This window comes from Protopterus annectens, chromosome 11.part0 (assembly GCF_019279795.1).
Source record: "Protopterus annectens isolate FY-2018-M chromosome 11.part0, PAN1.0, whole genome shotgun sequence".
Taxonomy (NCBI): domain Eukaryota; kingdom Metazoa; phylum Chordata; order Ceratodontiformes; family Protopteridae; genus Protopterus; species Protopterus annectens.
Window position 1 is genome coordinate 270785128 of NC_056745.1, and position 17500 is coordinate 270802627.

The 17500-nt window shown below is 37.0% G+C and overlaps 1 protein-coding gene across 1 annotated transcript in view; it reads left to right on the forward strand.

Moving 5' to 3' along the window:
- Positions 1-17500, forward strand: part of PAH (phenylalanine hydroxylase) — a 733016-nt gene that overhangs the window by 353365 nt on the left and 362151 nt on the right. The gene's annotated exons all lie outside the window — the stretch shown is intronic.

Here is a 17500-nt window from a genome sequence, read left to right on the forward strand (position 1 = left end):
AATTACCCTAAATTGTGGAAATAGTGGCATAAATAATGGTTAAATCCATCCATCCATTCTCAACCCCTTCTCCCATTTTGCACATGGCATTGGGTGTCACTTCAACAGTGGCAATTATCTCAAGCCAAGGTTTACAAATAATGGTTACATAGCAGTGATATAAACATTTCTTGTAAACAGAGTTGTTTTTTGCTACATTTTTCCTGCTCTTTACGACCAGAAAGATTCATCACTGCATCAGTACGTAGATCTATATCTACTTATCTACATATATAAAAATCTATTCATGTACAGGTGTGTGTGTGTGTGTGTGTGTGTGTGTGTGTGTGTGTGTGTGTGTGTGTGTATGTGTGTGTATGTACCGCTAATGACTGGTAGTTGATTTTTACGTGCCGAGTTACCAGCCCTGACGCACAACCTTCAACGAAGGTACACCCATTTTATCTACATGATTACTATAAATACTACACTACTATTTACACAATTTTGGGTCATTTGTATTCCGTATTTGCATATATATTTAAATATCTGTCTATCATTCTATTTATAAAGATAGATACGTACATACATAGATAGAAATACACTGCATAATTTTATATATATATATATATATATATATATATATATATATATATATATATATATATATATATATATATATATATATACATACAGAGTCCACACTGAACAATCAATTTTTTCTAAATCATCTATTTATTACAGCAAAACTCACTCCAAGTGAATCTAAGTGAAAATTTCACACTGATATGAGAGCAAAACAGCTCCACATGGTAGCCTGTAGACAATTCACAGCTCTGTAGAGCAACTACATGACAACTTTGCTCTACAGGGCAGTGAGAGATTTAAGAGCTGCATGAAAAAGCAATAGTCAGTGTAGACAGCCTATGTTTACCAGACTCCTGGGCATTTTACAGCTAATACTCTGCAAAGATTCTTTCATGCCATGGTGATTCATAGACATTCCCACTATGCAAAATCCATGCAGAGCAGTGCAAAATGCAAAAAGTAAGTGTGCACAGCAGCTACACATTGCAGTGTTTAAATCTGAGCAGGGTGAATTTAATTTGCTTTTCTCAGGCTGCTAATCCAGGTAACTAGTGCAGTGTAGCACATATGTTTTAAAGCCATTTGTTAGTAACATAACAGAAGATCTTGAATATAGATGGATTATTAGCCCGAATGCTAACTCACTAGAACAAATGTCAAGAAATCTAGTTGGAAATAGCACATAGTGCTAAATTGCAGAGTTACTGTTGGTAGTGTGAGTGTTTTGTACTCTTCTTCACACACCATCTTGCTCATGAGTGCTAACCATAGCTCTAACCGTAAAATGATGTGCGTTAAAGCATTAATGAGTTTTAATGTTATATTAGTCATGTGACTTATTGAAGGCTTTAAATAGTACTGTTTATGTGTTTTTAGCTATAAAGCGTTCACTGCATGAAAGGTCTTGTTAATATTTTTATTGCTAAATAAAGTTTTGTCTTTTACATGGTTGTCAGTAGACTATATTGCTTTTTTTACCTCTCATCTCTAAGTTGAGGACAAAAGGACCAAATGGTCTTCTTCTTCCTCATAGTTGAGGACCCGAAAGAAAGATTTTGTAGCAAATTGCTTGCTATAGATTTATCAGGTGGCTTGTTACAGTTGAATACTGTCTACACATACATGGAGCAAGCGGGTGCTAAAGCGCTTGACTCCTGATCCATTACTGTCATTCAATTTAGAACTAATAGTACTGCACTATTCCACACTCAGAGCACTGAAGCAGTTCAACCCTGACCACAAGTGCAGTGCTGACGATTGTGCCCCTGACGCCTTGTGCCTGGGTCAGCTGCCCCCTTCACCCTAAACTAGCTACTCTTCAGATGGATAAGGCAATCATGGATGCAGAGTGAGCTGCCACTAGACGTGTGCATGTCCATGTGTCTCTGTGTCTGACTGCCTGAATAAGAATACATGCATATATAACGTCCAACAAGTAGAGATTAGTGACTAGTAAAACAAAAAACACTGGTAGTACCAAAGTAAAACCACCATGACTTTATTAACATTGAACATTAACTGACTTAGCGCTTTCACCCGTGTAGGGCATCTTCAGAGTCAGTTTGTCACAACTCATCACAACCTTTAAATATACACTTCAATTAACACTGACATCAAATACTAATTGAATACAATGATTCTATTATGTATGCTTTGTAATTGAACCCTTAGCTTTTTGGTATAGTTAACTTTACAAGTTTTTTAAAAACACCAAGTACAAAGTTGTCAATAATGCATTTATTTTACATGTGAATTATTTCAACACTTGAATTCTGGAAAAACATTTAGAGATATAAAAAATATAAAAAATTAAAAAAAAATATATATATAAGGTAAGTATAGAAAATATATATATAAAAAAAGTCAGAAATTCTCTGTTGTTTCTAGTTTCAAAATGTTAAATGCATATTGCCTTGTTTTAGTATACATGCTAGAGATAAGGTGATATTAGTGTCAGGTGCAGTGCTTGCATCTAGTCGTATTTGCCACAAGCATTCCCTGACTTCTAGAATGGTTTTATAGTGACCACCAAAATCTTTGGTGTATAATCTGTCTATAACAAAAAATTAATTTTTTTTTTTTAGTTGATACAATCTTTACTGCGGTTGAATAAAGAATTAGTTGATTTCCTGTTTTTAATGTCCCTGTTATGTTCCATAATCCTTTGTCTCAACTTTCTTGTGGTCATGCCAATGTAGAAAGCTGGACAAGATAGACAAGTTGCCACATATATAACCATGTCGGTGTTGCAATTGCAATAACCAGGGCTCTTCAAAGACCTCTTGTAATTGCCCACTTGAACATATGGGCCGTCATTGATGCATTTATATGCTTTGCAATTGCCATATTTGGCCATCCTAGCTGGCCTTTGACTAGTAGGTGTGGGTATTCTCTCCAAAAGTTCTTTGATATTCAAACCCCTACTGTTGTAAATTTGGGGTGTTTTCCTGGTGTGTCTTGCATGTCTGTGGGAAGTACATTTTGCCATGTTGATTGAATAATATCTTTAACCTTAATGGCTGTGGTGTTGTGTTGTAAAACCATGCCTGTCTGAGTGTCCTTGACTTTGTGTCTATAAATATTACTATTCTCTGTGTCCCTTTGGCTGTCTGACAAAATGGGCTTGAATACTATGTCCCTTCTTCCAATAATGTCCTGTTTAACTGAGATTAGTAAATCCATAGGATAACCCCATTCAACAAACAGGCCAATTAATACCTCCAGTTCTTCCAGGAATCTACTATCTTCACTAACTATATGTGACACCCTAATCATCTGACCTTTTACCACATTCTTCTTCACATAGTAAGGATGGCAACTCTCATAGTGTAAAAATGTGTTGCTATATGTCTTCTTCCTAAATAATTTGTACCTTCCCGTCTTTAGTGTATAACTGTAAATCCAAATAATCAATGGTATTTCTGTCCGCCTTACTGGTGAATTTCAAAAAAGTTGTGGTGTTCTTGAGGTAACATATAAAATCATCCAACTCATCTTGGGTTCCATTAAAAAGGAACAGTATGTCATCCAAAAATTTTAAATAAATGATCATTTTGGATCTGTACCTGGATGTCAAGACATGTTGTTCCTCCCATTCGGCTAGTACTAAGTTGGCATAAATGGGCGCATATTTGGCGCCCATAGCAACTCCAGTGGATTGTTTATAAAATTCGCCTTCAAAGCAGATATAATTATTTTCTAGAACCATCCACATCAAATCAACCAGTAGGCTTCTCTTCACCTGATGTATGTAACTGTATTTAGTTAAACTGCTGGAAAACCAGTCTAAACCAGTGTTGTGAGGTATCACTGAGAACAAGCTTACTATATCAATGGTTACAAACCAAAATTCCCCTAGGTTTAAGTCAGATAGGATCCTGAGACAGTCCAAACAATGCCATGAATCTTTTAATATATGTGGTATGTTGTCAAGAGTATTCTTACTAGTAATGTCTATAAAAGCTGCTAGTGGTTCTGTTTTTGATCCCCAAGCCGCCACTATTGGTCTGAAAGGGGGATTAATGATGTCTTTGTGAATCTTGGGTTCCAAATAGACTGGGCATAACTGGATGTTCCACTAACATATAGTTGTACTCTTCGTAATTAATTATTCCTTCACAAAGGAATTCATAAATTTGCCAGTCAATTTTTGTGTATGCCCTCTGAACTTCAAATATAGAAACCAATTCATAGGTGTTAGAGTCATGTAGTATGCTCTGCATGTTCCAAGAATAATCGGTGTTCGTCATTATGACTACACCACCCCTTTGTCAGGTTTCATGACCCTATGTTCCTTGTTAGATGAAAGTTCCTTCAGGCAGAATTCTTCTGCAGATGTTAAATTCTTATTAGTTGGTAACCTTTTATCAATCAGTCTCCTAATCTGAGTAATACATAAACATTCAAATACTGATATCAAAGGGTTGCAAGGTGGTATAAACAAACTACTTCTTTTAACTGTGACTGTCTGTGTCTCTCTGCCAATAGTATGTTTGTTCCCATAAAACAATCTTAAATTCAATTGCCTAGTATATAACTTCAAATTAATAATAATTTACTAATGTCATGTTTGAAGTTCGGTACAAACGAAAAACCTTTTTCATTAAACTTATGTGACTATCGGAAATTTTCAAATCTGAATAGCTGCAAATGTAAAATGATTTATCACCAAAAATAATAGGACCATCATAGCTATTTGTATTAATACTTTGGTTCAAGGGAGTAACAGAGAAGTCATAGGAAGTGTCTGTTAATAAAGCATTGTTGTCCAATGACCTGTCTTTATTGATAAAAATAAAATCTAAAGCCCTCGTCAGTTGTAATTGTTCTGCCTGTGGTGCCAGTTGTTGCTGTTGAAGTTGTTCCTCCTCTATCTCCCACCCCTCCAGTTGCTCCCTGACTGGAAACCCTGCCATTGAGACATTCTCTGATCCAAATAATCCTGTGGCTGGCCTTGATTTCGTAATCGGTCCGAACGCCTCCGTGGGGGTGGGTTCTCTAAAAAAACTGTTCCCTCTTCTGGGTCAGTTTGTATCCCTTCAACATCACCAACCTCAGTTTGAAATGTCTCCCTCCTTGCATCCACTTCTCTGTTACTCTCCCTTGTATTTGGTGTTGGGTAGGCCCTCTTCTCTTTGTAGTTATTTGTATCTCTTAAAATTTTATTTTGTTTTCTTTCCATACTGTTTTTTACGAACTTATCAAGGTTGATCATAATCCTCTCAAACCTACTTCTGTTGCTTTCAAACAGTAAATCATTCATAATACTTTGTTTATTGTTGTTTTTTTTGTCATAAGCCTAGTACTTTTTATACAGCAGAAACTTCTTATTGTAACATTTGTTAATGTCTGTTATGTACTTCGCAGATAAAGATTCTAATTGTCTACTGATGTACTATGTTCTTCATCTGTAAATATGTTTGTAATTAATTGCTATGTTAAATTGTTAATCACTATGTAATCCAATGTAACTACTGTCTGTTTATTTTAATTGTGGAGCTATTCTCCCAGGACCTATGCTGAAAATGGACATACGTCCAGTCGGACACTCCCGGTCAACAAATGTAAATAAATAAATAAATAAATAATTTAATGTGTCTAGTTCATTCTTTAAGTTGTTAAGCCTACTGGTATTGTCCCTAATTATTATTCTCATTAAATCAAAACCTATTCTGTCGAATAACTCTAGCATTTTATAATATGCTTCTGAGTCAGCCTCAATTCCCATTGGAATTTTAAATGCCCTGAGGCCTGTAGGGACTTGGTTCAGTTCAATAGAACGCACCAAGAAAACATTATCCATCTGCAGTGATTTGTATTTTTTAGCTAGTTTTTCAAACTTGGATATCTGGGAATTAAGTGTCCCTAAATCCGGGTTCTGTATCCTAGGTGTTGTATCTCCCAAAACAGGGGGTATTAAAAAATTCTCTATGTCAAATAGTACCGTTTCAGTTCTGTTGTCTCTCTCTCTCTCTTCCTCCCGTTCTGCTAATATTCCCATTGTTGTAATCCACCCTTGGTACATTGTTGTTGTCCGCCCTCAGTGCGTTGGTATTGTTCTGTCTTTCTGAGGAAGCCCTGGTGGTGTACGCAAAGTGAATAGTTCGACCTGTGAATTGGTTAAACTGTCATGCCTTTCGTTGCTTTTGTTTGTGTGTAATAAAGAAATGATTTGTCTAGATAAATCTAAGTATTGGATCATTAGTAGTTCCATTGCAAACAATTATATCCTTTTAGTGTAGTATGTTTAGAATTTAGGTGGTGATGACCCTTAACAACCGCACCAGGTATCAATTGACCTGTATTTCAGTGTACAGGTAAATAGGCTTTGATTTTTATACTCAAACCACCTTAGAAATCCAGCTCTCCTCTAGGGAAGAGTAATAATAAAATATATATACATTAAAGAATAACGAAAAGTAATAGTCTGTTGTAATCGCCACTCAACCTAAACAAAAAATATTTAAAAAATAAACTACTGTAACGTCTTAATGAACCAATGGTAAATCCAACTCCTTAAATGATACGTCAACACTTTAAATCAATGAATGCCACAATAAAAAGTTGCGCTATATAGTATGTAAAGGCAAAGTTTTTTTTTGAAAATCTTATTTAAAAAACACAAAATATCGTTGAAAACAAAATAAATTCAACCCTAAACTGTCACAAAATTAATTTGCTGAATCCCAACTTTTGAATAGTCTCTATAGTGTTAGATCAAACAGTTTATAGTGTCGCTCCTCCTGTAAATCCTCCATTAGTCAAAAAAGTTTCAAACCAGGTGTTTAAAAAGCTAAACTAATTAAATATTCATAATTTAAATAGTTTGAATATAATAAACAAATCCCAAGTCTTGATTAATGGAAAACAATGCAAAGTTTCCAAACAATTGTTATCTTTAGTAAAAAAACGCTGTCCAAATAAATGTTATTGTTCAATAAATGTCACCTTGTTAAAAGCAGGCTGTGCCGCATTGCCCCCAAAATGCCAGGTTTCGCCAAAAAACAGTTCTTGTCTCTTTGAAGAAAAAACGTTTAAGCTGGACATCTACGACACTACTAACTCCATGAAGAAAAAAACACAGTTAGTGATAATTCCACTCGAAAATGTCCTTTTTGTTGGGACCTGTTGTGTTTAAACGTTTGAATAAAGCAAAAAGACCAATGCCAAATGGTAAAAGCTCCTGCTCTTTGTAAACACAAACTCTTGAGGTCACAACTGTGTGATTGGTTCTTGAGCGCTTCCTGGATGCCGTCTCGTAGATTTGCTGTTGACTGTTAAACAGTTAAACTGTTTCGTTCTCCTCACCTCGTGAAAAACAGTTCCAGGAATAAACCCTGGTTAGTTGAGTCTCCACAATGACTGAACACTGTCTCCTGTAGTAGCTATTCAGCTCAAACCCAGGAAATGAAACAGTTCTCTGTTCAAAATCGATTCAAGCGCTAACACAGGTTTTCTCAACCTAGGCAGTTGCACATACATTGGTTGTCCTTCGTCATGGTGGATACATGCATACATGTCTGTCTGTCTGTGTGTGTGATTTTTGGGGGTAGGGGTATATGCCGCTGTGTTATGTCATTGGTATTCCTGCATGCTTACTAGTGCAGGATGGTAGAGAGCTCAGCTGATCAGCTGTTAAGTCTGCTCTGCGGACTAGTTCATAGTCATGCAAACTGTATTTTAATATAGTGCAGGGTCTGCATTTTCTGTATTACTATAGTCATGCAAACTATATTTTAATATAGTGCAGGGTCTGCATTTTCTGCATTACTATAGTCATGCAAACTATATTTTAATATAGTGCAGGGTCTGCATTTTCTGTATTACTATGAACCTTAGCTGGGCTGTTTGCACTTCAGACCAGTGACTATGAATTCTGACCAGTATGTATGTGTGCAGCGTATTGAGATTTTTTTTTCTATCAACACATAACACAAACAGCTGTTAAAAGGGGTATCTGCTCACTGGAGGAATACAGTTTCCCAGCTCTGTAAATCTTCAAGTCCCAGATTGTGTGATCATGGTTCTGTGAGGCATGTTTCACCCTTACAGAGTGTTTCCTTTTTCAGCACAGTTATGTAGCATTAGAGCTAATACATACAGTGGATATAAAAAGTTTACACACCCCTATTAAAATGCCAGGTTTTTGTGATATAAAAAAAATGAGACCACAATAAATCATTTCAAAACTTTTCCCACCTTTAATGTGACCTATGTCCTGTATAATTCGATTGAAAAACAAGCAAATATATTTGGTAAAAAATATAAAAAATAAAAAACATATAATACGCTGGTTGCATAAGTGTGAACACCCTTAAACTAATGTTTGTTGAAGCACATTTTGATTTAATTACAACATTCAGTCTTCTTGGGTACACACCTGCCATCAATTAAAGAGAATCTGATTTACCCCAAATAAAGTTCAGCTGTCCTAGTACAATTTTCCTGACATTTACTTAGTTGCCTGCTACAGCAAAAGCCATGCTTTGCAGAGAGCTTACAAAGCATCAAATGGATCTCATTTTTGAAAGGTATCAGTCAGGAGAAGGGTACAAAAAAATTTCTACAGCATTGGCTATACCATGGAACACAGTGAAGACAGTCATCAAAAACAGAAAATATGGGACAACAGTGACATTGCAAAGAACTGGACGCCCCTCCAAAATTAATGAAAAGACAAGACAAAAATCTGTCAGGGAGGCTGCCAAGAGACCTGCAGCAGCACTGAAGGAGCTGCAGGAATTTCTGGCAAGTACTGGTTCTGTACTGCATGTGGCAACAATCTTCCGTATTCTCCATATGTCTGGACCATGGGATAGGGTTGCAAGATGGAAACCTTATACAGAAAAACATCCAGGCCCAACTAAAATTTGCAAAACAATACATCAAGTCTCCCAAAAGCATGTGGGAAAATGTGTTATGGTCTGATGAGACCAAGGTTGAACTTTCTGGCCACAATTCCAAAATGTACATTTGGCGCAAACACAACACTTCACATCATGAAAAAAATACCACCCCCACGGTGAAACATGGTGGTGGCAGTATCATGCTTTGGGGTTGCTTTTCTTCAGCTGGAACTGGGGCTTTAGTCAAGGTGGAGGGAATTATGAACAGTTCCAAATACCAGTCACTTTTGGCCCAAAACCTTCAGGCATCTGCTAGAAAGCAGAATACGAAGAGGAATTTTATCTTTTAACATGACAATGACCCCAAGCATGCATCCAAATCAACAAAAGAATTGCTTCACCAGAATAAAATTAAAGTTTTGGAATGGCCCAACCAGAGTCCAGACCTAAATCCAATAGAAAATCTGTGGGGTGACCTGAAGACGGGTGTGCACAAGAGATGCCCTCGCATTCTGACATATTCAGAGTGCTTTTGCAAGGAAGTGTGGGCAAATATTTGCAAGTCAAGATGTGCCATGCTGAAAGACTCCTACCCAAGAAGACCAAATGCTGTAATTAAATCAAAAGGTGCTTCAACAAAGTATTAGTTTAAGGGTGTACACATACAACAAAGTATTAGTTTAAGGGTGTGCACACTTATGCAACCAGCATATTGCATGTTTTTTATTTTTTATATTTTTTCCCCTAACAGATTTGTTTGTTTTTCAATTCAGTTGTACAGGTTATAGGTCACATTAAAGGTGGGGAAAGTTTTGAAATGATTTATTGTGGTCTCATTTTTTTATATCACAAAAACCTGGCATTTTAACAGGGGTGTATAAACTTTTTCTATTCACTGTATAAGTAAGGTGAAGTGGGAGAACAGTATCCTTTACAAGACAGGTTGCTGGCTCTCTGCAAAAAAATGTTTTGAAAATTATAACACCTGCAATTTTAGGGATTATTTTATCAATCTGTATTGCTTTCAATATCTATTTTGCCTTGGAAGCATACAGTCTGCAATTATTGTGCTCCACACATGGATATTGTTTGTATTTCTCGTACATCTAGCAGACCTGCTGAGATATACCATCACATTTGTTTGCATGTGCTTGCCCAGCACTTACAGTCTTTCCTGCTCAGGCTGCCCAAGGTGCCACCTTTAAGAGATTGCAGCCTCGTGGAAATGTTGTTGTCCTTCTACTGCATATATGTACATTTTCCATTTGAAAAGCGAGCAGAGCGCTTCTCATGGCAAGCATTGTATCACAGCACAGGGATACAAAATCCTGCCACAAGCTTCTGGAATGCAGTCCTTATTCTGGGAACTGCATCAAATGTACTACAAGTTATCATAGATTATTATGATTGAGCTGGGTTTGGACAACCATGATAACTCTTGTCGGAGCTCACATTTGGCAAGTGATTTTTATTTAAAGCTGCAGACATCTTTACTATGGATGTAGCTGATAAAGGAGCACGCAAAAACTACACTGTTTATGATGTACAGGGTTAAAAACCATCCTTAGCATTTTCAAACCATATGACTTTTGTGTCCTTTAAGCCCTTTTTTTTAATTTATTCTACAGTTATTAATCAAGTGGGTGAGTTGGTCAACATGTCATTTCTTAAACCACAAACTGGGTCACATTGCATCAGTTTGCAAGTACTGTATACAATACATTTGTTACAACAGTTTCTATATTCATATGACAGTAGTAGGTTAGTAGAGCATATGTTTTTGTCAAGAAGTGTTTTTAACAAAGGTAGTTAAGCCATTCCAGCTGATCGAATATCAGCTGATCGAGAAGTACCGGCTTTTTTGGTAAGAGATCATGGTACTGTGGGGATCAAGTAACATGCTCTCTCCCCACTGTACTAAGTACTTGGAGTTGGTATATATAAATTGCAGTGAATAGGTGGGGGTTACAGGTGTGCAAAGACACTGTTTTTCTGTATTTTTTCGATCCTATGTGGATCAATGTTTCTGTGATTCGATTATGTTCTGTTGAGGGTATGTGTTTCAGTGATTATGCGACAAACATGTAGGTCTCATATACAGAAAGATAAATTATCTATATCTATACATAGACTTATATATAGATAGTGATACATATAGTCTTTCTATCTATATATACATTGATTAGTCAGCTGTAGCTACATTCTGAATTACTTGAATAAAAGCATGTTGTGAGTAATAGAGATGCAGAACAACACGAGTATATTTACATATTTACAGAAATACATTAAATGTAGATACAATTTGACATAGCTGACTTGAAATAAACAATCATTTGGCTAATGAAATGTATGGAGAATACATCAGAGGATGCATTGTTGTTGAGGTGGAGGGGAATAACTGCTGCACAACATCAGTGTAGTATATTTCAAGGATTAGTACTAAGTGACAGTAGCCTGCAGGCACTGCTGAATAGGGATAAGTGTTAGAGTAATGAGAGCGGACGGCATCCCCTGCACTATATAACAATTAGCGTAATTGATTAACATCAGGCAGAATGGTGACTTGGTGCATTATAGTTTTGATGACAGCTGTTTACAATCTGTACAAATAATTCCATAAATCATAAATATGCTGCTAACTTTAAATTGTTCTTTTACAACATTCAGTATGGTAGAGAGTGATAGAAAGTAATGTTCTTTGAGTACTAAGGATAATAATCAATCTTCTTGTTTTATTAATTAGTGGCATTTAAATTGCACAATATACTTAATTATGTCACTACTTCTCAGTCACACAGTGTTACTGAATAGTTATTTTGAAATAATTTACTTTGTAAGCAACAGATTATTATAGTGTGTTTCAGGGACACAGTGCCCTAACTGTAGGGTCATGATCACTTTATTTCTGTTACATTGTACATTAAGCGAGATTAGGTGTAACAGGATGAAAATCAGAAATCATTCACACACACACACACATACACACACACACACACACACACACACACACACACACACACACACACACACACACACACACACGTATAGGTAGCAAGGCAGATACATAGACAGATAGAGACAGAGATATATACACAAACGTTCACAGTATGCCTGCACATGCACATACAATACGCAGCTCCATTATGTATGCTCACTTCATCCAAGCTCACATCACAGTAGCTAGATTAAAGTTACTCATAAATGACAGGTCGGGTACTTAAATTCTTGTAATACATGTGGTCAAGCTAATCTTTTTATGAGCAAAAGTTACAGAATTAAAATGTATTTTCTTGCAGCCACCATGTCAATCTCCCCACACTTCTCTTTTTGTGGACTTGACCCCATACCCTTTACTTTATTATTTTTACTTTTAGGTGTTTGTACTCAGAGAAGGTGTGATCACTTGCAGACAGTGTAACAGCTGCCTTACACTTGGTCCAAGGTGTGCTGACCTCTGTGCACCCACAAGTTGTTATCAAGTGAGTATTATAATCTAACTGCACTAAGAAGTCAACAACCAAACATGAGCAAATTCCATCCTGAGCAGTTATACTCCAGAAACTGTGACTTAAGCCTGGGTGATCCATTGAAATGCAGAAGGCCCTGGGTTAGAACCCATTCCTTCCCTAGCCTTCATTATTTCCCTATTATAGATCCTGCTGCTCTCCTTGAGAAAAATCTTCAACAAGCTATAGTGGTCAGCTTCTCTGCTTCTTATCACATTGCTCTGATGGTTTACTCACAGATGTACACATAGCCGGCTTTAGGCACCAGCAAACCCTGCAGTCGCTGGGGGCCCCCAAGTCCTGGGGGTCCCCCAACCTCAGCATATTATCTTATGTTGATATTTTGTTATATGCTTGTTAAACCAAACAAAAACTAGTACAGCAATCCTGAGTGTGTAATGAAGCCGGTGTATAATAATAACACTTAGAATGATGAATCCTTAGGACTGGCACCATTTCTGCATCATTAAAATTCAAAGATATGTCTGGTTGCAATAACAGTGTTTTGTCAAGTTACAGACTTCAAAATTTCAGTAAATGTTTTGATACTAACATAGTGCCCTTGACTTAGTTAAATCTTACTGGTGGGCACTTTACACTAAAACTAATATTATAGTTGTTTTTACTCGCCTACTATACTTGCTAATGTGAGGAACCCCCATTCATCCTTGACTGAGGGCCCCACAAAAGCAACTGCTGGTTGAGGGGAAAATGATGGGAAAAAAAGGTTAATTTGTTCTCTGATAACATGCTTCATCCTAAACAGGGTTGTGATAGGACCTTGTTAGGATAAGGCCAGCGAATCAGTGAATGGACATGAGCAAGGTTAGCCTACAGATCAGCAGACTGACCAGAGTGACTGATCTCAATGTTTACCAGAGCTTTTAAGAACAGAAGTCAAATGATCTTCAGGGTTGGTTTTCTCTTTCAGGAAGTTCTATAAATACTGGCAGGATCCCAAATACTAAAACTCTCAACTTCTTTGCTCAAGAATTCTGGGTAAAGCCAAAAATAATGGCAGAACAAAGGTTCAGAATCAAGAACATTTTTTACATATTGCTGTAATTCACTTAATATTACTTACATCAATGCAAGTTTACATTTTGCATTGGCATGCATTTTTTGGATAGTAAGAAGTATGAAACTGTAATGTCTAGCATTACTGAGTGTAATCCTGAATGTTTTACCAGCAAATCAGAATTTCTTTTGTGATGGACAGGGCAAAAATATCAGGAAAAATCAGGGATAGGGACAGTGACAGGTATGTAATATTTCTGACAACTGCTAACCAACAATCACTGATCTGGTGTGGCAGTGCTGGTGTCACACAATGTATTGGTATTTGCTGAAATCAGTGTAAAACTAGTATTGTTATGATTTATGTTTGTGGGTGCATGTGGAGGAGGGGGTTGTAGTATAAGGGGAACAATCTGGCTATAATTTATTTTTCTTTCTCTCACAAACATGATTGGCACCGCTATTATGCTTTGTGTGTGTGTGTGTGTGTGTGTGTGTGTGTGTGTGTGTGTGTGTGTGTGTGTGTGTGTGTGTGTGTGTACGCACGCGCGTGTGTATTTGTGTGAGTGTGTGTGCATCTGTGTATGTGTGTGTCTGTATGAAGGGGAATGTGGTTGTACTGTATTTATGAGTAAAACGTTGGCCATAACTCCTTTCATTTACCATCATAAACATAGACCTTACACATGATAGGTGGCGATTTTTAGTGGTTTAGCAGGAAAAGGATGTGTGTGAAAGCAGCTGCTCATTGCTACAGTGATGCAGTGAGTATCATTGCCTTTTCACGTTTCACTCTTGTTCAGGTCTTGTCTGTAGATTTTTGTATTTGGAGTCTACATACCCTCACTGACTTTGTGGTATTAATCCATGCACTCTGGTTTCCTCCAGCATCTTAAAGACACGCAGTAGGTAAACTGGCAATCCTCCAGATTCCATGATAGTGAATGTGCAGAGTGTGTGTGTGTGTGTGTGTGTGTGTGTGTGTGTGTGTGTGTGTGTGTGTGTGTGTGTGTGTGTGTGTGTGTCTGTAAAATATCACAATTTTTATCTGTGCACACATAATAATGCTGGATATGCTTAACTCTTCTGTATAGTGGTAAAAATGCAGTTAATTATCTTTTAAAAATAAGGTATAAAATGCATCACAGAACATTCAAACCTTTAGAGCTTCTAGTGGTCTGTTGGCCTGTAAACCCCAAATTATATAAATGGATTTTGACATAGGACAGGGCTAGCCACCTGGTGGTGCAAACCTTGGCTCTAGATGATTGTCACTGTTGAAGTGACACCCCGACTGCATGTGTAAAAATGGGAAAAAGGGGTTGTTGATGGATGGCTGGATGGATGGCTGGATGGATGGATGGATGGATGGATGGTAGTAGTAACCTTTGCCCTCAGCTGCACCCTAGTGACACCCCGACTGCATGTGTAAAAATGGGAAAAAGGGGTTGTTGATGGATGGCTGGATGGATGGCTGGATGGATGGATGGATGGATGGATGGATGGATAGATGGATGGATGGTAGTAGTAACCTTTGCCCTCAGCTGCACCCTTACTAAAACTAGCTCTGGTCAGAGGTGTGTACAGATAGTTGCTGTAGCTTGTGTGTGGTCATTACTTTTTAAATCTTCCTTACAATAACACCTCAGAGATGTGCACAGGAGGTCATTATAGTTTGTGTTGGGGCTGGGGCAGTGTAATCATTGTTTCTGTTGCTTTCCTTACAGACATCAGAGGTGTGCAAAGAAGGTTACTATAGATTGTGTAGGGCCAGTGTACTTTCTAAAAGCAACAAGGGGGAACACCTTTCTGTGATCATTATTTTTTCACATTACTATTACAATTAAACATTAGACATGTATACAGGTGTCTGCCTTTAGCCGTACGGATGATGAGGTGTAGGGGCATTCTATGTATATCTATGAAAACAGTTAGTTGAAATACACGATTGTGGCCATTTGAACATCTGCTTCCATGCCAGTGTAACATCAGGGGATGCACATACGTTTTGTTTTGTTTTTTTGGTGGGTGGAGTTATGAAGGAAGGCATTATTCCCAGATGGAATGTATTCATCCTGTCAAAGATTTGTCTTGTTAGTTTATTGTGAGATAATGTTTTGTCAGCTTTACACATTTAGCATTAGGCACAACTTGTATCTTCTTTAAAACAAAATAAAAATTAGACTGAAATTCTTTACTTGGTCTGGATTTTTAAAAAGGTTAGGAAAATGCATTAAAATGTTCCTCAGAGCATCTATAACTCTGTGGCTTCTGGGTTACTGGTGGCCCCCAGACATCCTCACTTAACTGAGTTATTTTTTACATGGTTATTACTGTGCTGACTTGGCCAGAAAATAATGTATGGAAAAGTGAAGCTGAAGAAAAACATAGAATTTCCTTAATTGTAATTTTCATTAAAGCTATCACTGGCAGAAAAGGTTGTAAAAAAAGACTTTAAAATGCACTTTAAAACACATAGAAAACCATAGCTTCTCATGAAGCGCAAGTTAAAATGTGAGAAAAGGAAGAAAAAAAGTAATATGCATGGTGTGAGGAGCTGAGAACACTGGAGGATGTCTGTGTGTATATGCATGCTATGTGTGTATGGGGGGGGGGTGAAACGAACTCTTTGGTGCAACATGCTTAAAGAAGTACTCAGGAGATTAATCATATTTCACAGCATGCTGTGTGTGTGTGTGTGTGTGTGTGTGTGTGTGTGTGTGTGTGTATATATATATATATATATATATATATATATATATATATATATATATATATATATATGTATATATATATATATATGGGTCCCCTTCAGTCGATCGAACGTTTACAAGTTCGAACCACATATGGCATAGACCATATGTTTGAACTTGTAAAAGTCCTATTGGACTGAATGAAGATCTCTGTACAGAGCAGAAAAGGAAAATTAAAAATTTCAACAATTTAGTGCGATCTTGGAGTTGGTATATTTAAGTAAGGGGGGGTGTGGGAGGTGCAGGGGAGTAGTGTATGTATATATATATATATATATATATATATATATATATATATATGTGTGTGTGTGTGTGTGTGTATATATATATATATATATATATATATATATATATATATATATATATATATATATATATATATACATATGTGTGTGTGTGTGTAATATGTGTGTGTGTATGTTTATATATATATATATATATATATATATATATATATATATATATATATATATATATATATATATATATATATATATATATATATATATATATATATATATATACACACACACACACACACACACACACACACACACACATATGTATATAACTATTGCCAACTCTCTCGATTCAGTGCCACACTCCTGCCTTCCTCAACACTCATGCCTGACTGTCACAGATCTTCTTTCACGCAATCCATCCACCTCTTTGCTGGATGTCCACACTTCCTCTTATATTCTTCCTGTCTGTCCCAAATCTTCCTCACCAGACTGTCTTATGCTTTTCTGCATGTGTCCAAACCACTGTAATCTGTTCTCTTTGATCTTTTCTGCAATTGGAGCTACTTTGGCTTTTGCTCTTATGTCCTCATTTCCTAATCTGTCTTACAGTGTGCATCCTATCACCCTTCTCAGGCACTTCATTTCCATCATGTCTAGCTTCTTCAACTGTTCTGCCTTTACTGCCCAGGTTTCTGTACCATGCAGTAGTACTGGTTGCATCACTGTCGTATACACCTTACTTTTCAGCTTCTTTGGCATTCTTCTGTTGTAGACTATTCCTGACACTCTGTGCCAGTTGGCTGCAGCCCCACTGATTCTAGCTTTGACCTCATCATTCAGACTTCCTTTCTCCTTAACCACCACTGCCAGATACTTGAAGCTCTTTACCTGTTCCAATATCTTCCCTTCTATCTCTATTCTCAGCTTCTTCTGATTTCCCCAATTTGCTACCATTACCACCATCTTATCTGTGCTTACTTTCATCCCATGTACCTTCAGATTTGCATTCCATTCTCCTATGTTTTGTTGAAGTTCTTGCTCAGTCTGCCTGCAATGGCGCATTGTCTGCA